Consider the following 9,428-nt stretch of genomic DNA (forward strand, 5'->3'; position numbering starts at 1 on the left):
TTGAAAGCGCGATCAAAGTCTGGCTACTGCACCACGTGCACATTCGCTCAATGTGGGCTGCTTCCAAGCGTGACCCGGTGGATACACCAGTATGCTTAAACAATATTGTTGTCCCTTTGAGCAAAGGCTTGCACTTTCATTGCCAGCAATGGGCATGCACATGCGCATAATCATTCTTGTCCGAGGTCAATTCACGCTTATATACCTTGGTGTGGGTGTTTCTGTAAACTTAGTTGTGAGTCAGCGCTCGTCCTGTGTCGTTTCACTCCGCCGTCGTTTTGTTCAAGCTGTTACCATTATGAATGCACATCAAATCGCCTAACTTTATGCTTTAATAAGTAGCACTGACACTGCTCATTTTTAACAATGCACGAAAAACCAAGAACCTCTTTCGCTGGTTGTTGGTTGGCAATGGCGTTTCTAACAAAGTAAAACAAGCTGAATGGCTAAAACATGAGAGAAGGATGAGAAGTTTGGCGCGAAGGAGTTTGTTTCTCACCGACATAATGGTTGCGATGCCAGCGAATCAAGTTATATAGCCGATCTGTGTATGTTCTAAACATATGCCGAAGCCCGGCACTCTTCTCTGTGCAATTGCGAAATCAAACAGCAAAGGGTATCTGAATATCCTCGTCGCAAAAGATATCGCCGGCAGGCGCATAATTAGTTTATTTATATGAAACTATCCGTGCATTCCTCCCTGGGGCTCGGTATGTCGGCTCGTTTGGTTGCTCGCGAAGGATACTAAGCCGATCGACGAGAATGTGTGATCCAAACTGGATACCTCTCGAAAACTGGGGAATCCGTGGTGCACTTGTTCACGTGATCAGAGGCGCCATGGCTGCGTGGGCACATGAATGGAAGAGCGGTGCTAAAGTTGAACCATGTAAATAACCGCTTTGCTATCGCAGTCAATGCTTCGTCCGTCAGGCGAAACGGCAATAATTCCGAGAAATGTCTCAAGTAATGCGCAGAACAAATGTGCACCTTCATTTATATGAACAGGCGTTTTCCTCCAACAATCTCATATTAAGTATTACAGTGCCAGGATACGCTATTTGTGGTGAAATACAAGACTTACGCTGTTCGATAATTTACACACTTATAAGTGAACAAGGGTGGAAATCGGTCTATAACTCACTCTTACATGCTCTTCGATCAGAAGGGTGTGATATGTAGACTCACTTACACCGCTTTTAGCTTTAAATGCTTTTAAAGTGCGGAATCAACTTTTGAGCTTTCTGACTACTCTGATATGCGGCAGAATCAGCAAGAAACAGATAAACAGTACATTGACAATAAACTCGTTTATAGCACTCCTCAAAGCAACAACACATCGCCATATTTACTCTAATGCACCATGATCCAGGTGGCTCAGTGTCGTTTTGAACGACAGACATCAGTATTATGCAATATTGCTTCCATTGGCGCCAGTGAATACTCGTTTCATAATAAGTTAGCCATATTAACTATACGATGCATCTAGGATATATTTAGTAAATAGCTTGAGCTCGGTCAAGCTGATCGTTTTTCGAGGCCAGTTATTGCAAGGCAACTAAGAACGCTGACTTTTTGCATCAGAGTTCAATACACTAAGTGTGTAAATCTGGCGACGTATCTTTTGAGACGTGAGGAGTTCATTAATATTTTACTTCAAAGCAACTTTTGACGCAACCATTGTTCTGGACACTTGATGGTGTGTGCATCAAAATATCTAGGCTGGAATAGACACGTATTGGATAATAATTAATAATTTAAGCTATCAAACAGATAAGTATTTCTGATCTAAACGTTTTTCGTACAACCTTCGCAAGAACCCAGTGGTCGGAACAAATGCTACCCGAGCGTAAGTATAAGCAGAAACGGAGTTTCTAATGAGATATTGTTTAAATAGGTGGTTATGGGTAAAAAAAAGAGAAATTAGGCCTTCACATGCACTACCGAACGTTTCCATACTCCCTTAGCCGTAGCACACGCAGAACGTAATGCATTCATTCAAAACGCCCTACATTTCCATCTAGCAGTAAAAATGAATTTGTGTGCAAACGCCCTACTGCTGCTTATCTGGCTCAGCAAAATAGGACTCTCGCAGGCGAAAAAAATAGGGATGTGGGTTCCATGAGCACAGCACAGGATGTCTTGTTTCCGGTGTCATGTGGCGCACATCTGCTGCTTCTCGCTGCCTATTTATCTTACCTGCATTCCGCTTCAGTGACATAGCTGCGGTACAACGTTTTCTTATTTATAAAACCAAAGCATTTATAGATGTTGAGAAAAAAAAACAACACGTGTGGTACATCCAAAGCAGCTGTTGGGATCAACGTTATGCGAAGCTTGAAATGCCGATCGAAACGTGACAATTATAACCCATGAAAAACAAGCGCCTAAAGCGATGATTTTACTTAATTCCAAGTACGCGCAACTCTCTGCTAACGCTCTTCTCACATTGCAGAGGCTTTCTGTCTTGCACGCGATGATCGACGGCGCGCTTCCTCCAGGCCTTCCTTCCTTGCGTGCGTAAGATCGAGCTACCATCGTCAGCTCACCCTCGCCCGCTTTCATTGGCATATACAGCACACGGCGCCTTGCCACGATGTAATCTCACTTAAACTTCATCCGGAACATGACGGCCACGCCAGCCGCGATGGAGGAAACACGCCTGTAGTCTCCATATAATTACCATAGCAATGAAATTTGCGAGGGTCAGCCTAGAAGCGTGGCATCATGATGTGCACCAGATTTCCGTACGCCCAATGTAAAAAGTCACGTGATCATGCGTGCACTGGGGAGCAGAGCGCCCGTCTTCTTCCCTCATAGATTTTGTATATTAAACATCAGCAAAATCGGGACGAAGAAAGCTGGAACAGTAAAAGCACCGCTATGTTGGTACGGCTCCTTTTCGTAATGCTAAAATTATTCAAAATATTATGAAGAAAACGAGCACATACACATAGAACGTACCTGCCGACAATGTGTAAAGATCATTCCATATATTTTTCAGAAATATACGATGGCTATTTATAAAATTTTGGTGCAAGGTATACAGTGCGTGAAAGGATGCGTTTGCATGCGCCTGAGCTAGATTGCACCACCATAGCGAATGTAGCTTGAAACCGCCATGATTGCTCGTCTCATCTGAATCGCATCTCGTCATCTCCGCCTAAGTGCCTGCACAGAGTAGCAACGTGGCGGCGCCTGTGCGGCTACCAATTTCAGTGCATTGGTGCTATGGAGATATTGTCCTCTAGAGTAGTTTATATTAACTATATCCTTTCCGTAGCCGAGCCTTGGCTACGCATCTCCTCGCTAACCCTGCAGCTATCGCATTCAAATGGCTCACGCGTGCTAGGTGAATGCTCGAAGGGTCCATTGATCATTTCTTGTGGCACTCTTCCGGCGTCGACAGAAAAAACGCCAGCCTCGCCAGTGCGCCTTAAGTAGACTAGGCTATTAACCTTTTACAGAAGCAAGGCTTTGGGAGCCTGGCCTCAGCTCATCAGCCCAGAAAGCCAGGCAAACTATTTTACAGTAAAGGTCGGCCACAAATTGGAGTGACTGATGTATATACGCTGCACCTCGCTTAGTGCGTGTGAATGATATAGACTTGTCTTCTCTCTCTGTGCCTTTCCCTCCCCCATCACCCTCTCCACCTGTAGAGTAGAAACTTGGACAACGCCTAATTAACCTCCTTACCTTTTCTTTTAATGCGAAAGTATTATATGGCTTATGAGGCGGAAAATACGGTGTAATTGTCGGCGTTGGCGCGACCACCGATGGTCCAAAAAGTCAACAAATGCTTGGCATTTTGTAGGAATTAAACCAACTACCTTTGCTATTAACTAGGGCGAAGGTATTCAGATAGAGGTAAGGCACTCGAACCCACGATCTTTGTTTTTGAGTCAAAACCACGAAATTTGGTGTTAGTTAAGACAAAGTTAATTGTTGCAGAGGTAATTAAGAGAGAGTTGATTATGGCACTAGAACCCACGACCTTTAGTGGGAGCCAAACTCGCGACCTTTGATATTGATTTATGCGAAGTTAAGGCACAGTGCATTAAGGTAGCCTTATTTAATGCACGCCAATCCACTACCATTGTTCGGAGTCGAACCCACGACCTTGCATTGTAGCGTAATGTCTAAGCATCGCACAGTGGTCGAAATGTTTTCGCATTCCTCCACGCTGGGATAACCAAGGGCCCCTTGAATTTTTTTCCCTCCATGTCTGTGTCTGCACAGCTGAGCGCCCCATGCGCCTTATCTTGGAGGTCAGTGGAAGAGGGTGTAATAAGAGAAATGCGAGCCTTGAACCTTGACGACTTCATGCACGTGGTCGTCCCTCTCGCCTTGTCTAGGAGGACGCATAATCACTGTTTCAGAGACAATGTGAAGCGGCAGGATGCAGAGTTCGTTCCCCGCTGCCGGCGCTCCTCCTTTTTCCAGTGTTGTAACAGCAAGTGCCCGTGTGCATCGAGTGAGAACTCTTAATGTTTGACAGGGCGGGTGACGCCATGCTTGTCAATTTATTTAGTAAGGGAATGTTTACTGCAACTTACGCCGCCGATAAGACTACGAACCTTACTTTCGGGTGACACGGTCACTCTTTAGGCTATTGGAATAGCCAACTACAAAAAGTCGCAGATTCGCACGAAAGGCGAAGCATCGATTACGGCAGCAAATTAGTAGACAGGTATGCGAAGTAAGGGTGGTAGTTTTATCCGACGTATAAACTTGAAAACATTCACTTACTAAGTTTACAAGCCTGATGTCATGCGCGCACAAGCAAACATGAACAGATCTCACTCGATGAACGCGGACAGCCGTTTTCAAAATGCTGTAGTGAGGAAGTGGGGGCGCAGCAGCGAGCGAATTGGCCTTCGTGCCGCCTCTGACTTCAACGCAAACAAAGCGGCTAGAACACAGCGCATACGAAGCTATCAGCACTCAGGGCACTCAGTCGCCGTCGCAGATCGCTTTCAATATAAAGCTCGCGCGGCGGCGCCGCATGCAGACGCCGCCGGAGTAGAACACCCCCTCTCTCCCCTCCCACCGGTGCCTTGCACGTGACGGACGACGGCGCACTTCCTCCCCGCTTTCCTCCCTTGAGCGCGCGAAATACAGCTGCTATTGTCGGCTCAGCCTCGCACGCTTTCGGTCGCACAAACAGCATGCGGTGCGCGGTGATGTTATTGCTCTCGGACTTTATACCGAATATCACAGCGGTGCCGACGACACAAATATGCCTGGAGTGTCCATATGGTTGTATCACAATAATAAAAAAAATTGGTAGCTCAGCCTTCATTTAAATGTGATTGGCATTACCCAAACGTCAATGCGATTAGCAATGTTTTTTATAATAGGTGTCTAAGGAAATCACCGCGAATGTGGGAGATGGAAATTCAAGACGATGAGCAAAACAAGAACAAAATAAAATCAGGAGCCAACGTTTCGGCGAGTGTATTTGTTTCTTTCAAGGCGACATATGCTCTCCTCGACAAACTATATAGTATTGGTAAGGTTCATTTAAAGAGCAGAGAGGTCATGCCGGTTGGCGAGCCGACGAACGCAGGGGTGTTGGCGGTGAGGGTGTAGAATTGAAAAGAAGGAGCACATGCTGCTTTCCAATTTTACACCCTCGCCGCTAACCCATCTGTGGTCATCGCCTCGCCCACACGCCTTGTCCTCTCTCCTCTTTAAATGTACTTCACTCACACTATATAGTGTGTCGAGGAGAGCATATTGAAAAAGACAATTCCACTCGCCAAAACTTTGGCGCCTGCTTTCATCTTGTTCTCGGTATGTTCTGCGTCATATAAGAAGCGTGTACTTCCTGATTCTAGGTTTTCTTTAGTGGCAATTTTTAGGATAATTACAAATATTCAGGTGACGCAACTGACAGTGTAGCGATATGTGCATGGACAGAGTGATTATTAAAGACTGGACGAGGCACGGGCAATCGTCGAGCTTTTCAATCGTTTTCAAACGGCGTCGCAGCAAAGTCCGCACGGAGTCCTTTGCATGACGTCCGAGATTGCACCCATGGCGCACCGGTGTGCACGAGCCGTGTACTGCAGCTGGCATCCTGTCGCAATTCCCGTTGACGTGAATTCCTATCGCGGAAACAAAGCATGAGACAGTCTGGAAACGTCACACACAAGCGCTACATACATACACTCGCGCATGTGTACGTCGCTTTTCTTCTATCTCGTCACTTGCTTCCGCGCTTTGAAGTGACATCATGGAATCCCTACTAGCCCGAGTTCTACAACTGTTAAGCTATACTTCCCTTTGGACACAGTGTACCACCTGGCGGCGCCAACGCGAAATCTGCGCGCGGCCTCCAAGATGTGTGGTGCGTTAGGCGAACACTAAGAGCTGTTCCGTGGCTGACCGGGTGCATTCGTGGCGCAGCTCACTAAAGTGCCGGGCTGTTGTACTTGAGAAGCCTGCGTTACGTGGGTTCTTACGCTCATAGCGGGAAATAAACTTTGAAGAATATTGTTTCAATCCTCATTTTTCATTAATTTTTTTTCTATATACAGGCACAAACATGTCACTGAGGGTTGGACCATATCCGCTGACGCACGTTAGTGTAAGAGAGGTCACTAAAGACTGATACTCATCCACAGTGACCGAAGCTGGGCCGAAAGGGTTGATTAAGGAGTGACATATGACCAGTGGTGCATACCTATTTACCTATGATGTCCACGAAATAAACGGCTCGTCGTACAGAGGCACGTACAAAGTGGCACATGCTCACTCACTCAATTTTGTGTCGAAGAGGTTTAGTGATGAGCGGCAGATACCCAGTATCAGATCTTACCAGAAAGTGGGTGTAGTTAAATTGCATTAAAATAAACAATATTTACGCATTTTGCGCTGTTTGTAGCTGTCGCACGCTTTCTAACTGTGACACACGGTTTCAAAGCTGAGGTCAGAGCCGTGCATCCTAAGACACTGGCGCACGTCTGGGTTTCTGTGCCGCGGGAGCATCAAACCTAGAGCGCTATGGTTCAAACATAACGGTTTCAGATGGACGTCAACCGATCACGCACCATAGTATCTTGCCGAGTGAATAGGCGCCGTGCACGCCGACGGACGCGCCACTGGTGGCGGCCTTGCACAGAACACGCGGGAGAGGAGCCTGGCACGCGCCGTAGTTTGTTGTGTCGTTGATCGTGCTTCTCTGTCTTATTCACGTTTTCGGAGCAAGATAGGCAACACCATTCGCACGTGTGGAGTGGCCAAAGCATCAGGGAATGTCGAAGAAGAATTGTTGCAGGGTGGGGGGCTCAAATACCGGTGAAAACGTGCCGGCGATACGGTTGTAATCACTCCCGGCAAAGCCTCATCAGCGGGAGCAGTGGTAGCAAAAATGGATCGTCGCTTCGAAGGGAAATTTCTTGTTCTCATCCTTTCCTTTGTCTCGTCGGTGTTTTTTTCCACTCGATCATAGTTAGACGCGTGAGCAACGAAGTTCGTCTGCAGTGCAGCATGAAGTTTAAAGGCATTTCAGAAGTTCAGAATGCTGTTTGCCGCTTATATTGTTTTCCGCTTCTTTGCCGCGTTGCGCTAGCTAGGCAGCACGACTGCACGAGCGCATTGAGTTGTATGTTAAAGCTACTGGAGTTTGCAAGAACTGAAATTGTTGGTTTCATGTGGCGCGGTAATTCCTCGCACCAGCTGTCGCGCACTTCATGTTTTTACGTCTATTTTATGCGTGGCTTCGCACATGTTTAACTGTTGCTAGTTGTTCCATGCATAACTCTTGTCGATTCTTTTGAGCTGCGAAGTTTTCACCCTGCCTTGTTTGTAAAGGGTATAAATCACGCTGTGTCTTATCGGAATGATACCAACGAAGTGCCTCTTTAACGGCTTTATTCTTTTCGCCCGAGGGCATCTTAGATATTGCTTGCGTTTTTGGAAATGTGTTTACAAAATAGGTAGTTGAGGGCGAGAATTGCTAATAGCTGCTGCATATGGTATTTTTGTTCCATTTTTCGCTGAAAAGCTCGCGTCCCGTTTGGGAAGTCATCACACCTCGATGCTGCCTGAGCAAACTTAACACGCCGAGTAATTTGTTTGTTTCACAACGTAGTCCCTTCTTGTATGTGAGTTTTGTACTCAACTGAATTCTTTCTTATACTTACGCTGAGGACGAGTAAACCGGGCCTTGCCGCCAGCGCTCATCTACTTTGACTGGCACTGCTCTGCCTTTAAATATATCATGTGGCACCTCTCTCTAGTAATATAAAAATTACTGAAAAGCTAGTCAGTCTTGAGCTTTGTACGTTTCCAAGCAGCTCCCTTGGGGAATTTAAAATTGCACAAACTGCAGCGGGAACGGCAGTTCATTGGCGTATGCAGCAGAATTGCATCGTCGGTACAGCGCTAACACGCGCTTTTAATAACCCATGCGTTTGGTAACTTCGTTGACTAGTGTACGCGTTTCTAATAATAAATTCGCAATTACTCTTCTTGAGGCGACTGACTGCACTTATTCGGCGATGTCACATGTATTCATCGGCATAAAAATCACAACGGCATATGCAGAGATCGCACCGTGCGGATTTGTTTGATATAAGTCTGCACTAACGACGGGTGCTTATTATTCAGGTACAGAAGCAGCATTGCGGCAAGGGTAGAATAAAAATCCATCGAGAGATCGCATCACTCAACAAAATTTATCGGTTAGTGAACATGACCTCCACGTTATGTAAATGGGGTTCATGGCGTTTGTCTGCGGAACACACCTTTCACGTATGTGGACCATGTTGTCCCAAACACCGGTAACATCGTGTTCATACCCGCTTGCACAGAGGTCGGCATCTTCCCTACAGCTGTCACCGCAGAAGAAGCAGCCTGGCACCCGAACAAAGAAGAAATCCCAGCCGCGAACTTCAGCCATCCTTGCTGCAAAGGGTTATCGTCTGCTACTGCTCCCGCGTGTACTGTTGGAAGCGTCCGCTAGGTGGCTTTCAGTGGCGCCTCTATAGGCGGTGCACGAGGCGTATATCTTGGGCAACTGCGCATGGGCGGTTTCCTCACCGGGTATCCTTATATTTACTTTGTGTATATAGACAACATGGACCAAAGGGTACATACTGGCTTCTGTCTCGCCACTTAGTCAGCTTGGGTCACTGATTATGTGCCCTGATAAGTAATCGCTGTCCTAGCATAGAGAGATAACGCAGGTGCGGAGAAAGGGGGCAAGGTACCTAATCAGCTGCCGCGCGCGTTGGTCGACCGTGGCTGTTTGATGTATGGCCATTGCAACGAAGTTTGAGCAATAATGCTAGCGATAGTGGGGGGTTGCACGGAAATTTATTTGGAGTGTAGTGATTAGAACAAGATACACTGTCTTGTGGTGCCAATTGGAACTGTGGTTGGCGGCGAGATTGACCCTTCTTGATTCTGCTGATGTGCCCATA

This window comes from Dermacentor andersoni, chromosome 3 (assembly GCF_023375885.2).
Source record: "Dermacentor andersoni chromosome 3, qqDerAnde1_hic_scaffold, whole genome shotgun sequence".
NCBI classification, from domain to species: Eukaryota; Metazoa; Arthropoda; class Arachnida; order Ixodida; family Ixodidae; genus Dermacentor; species Dermacentor andersoni.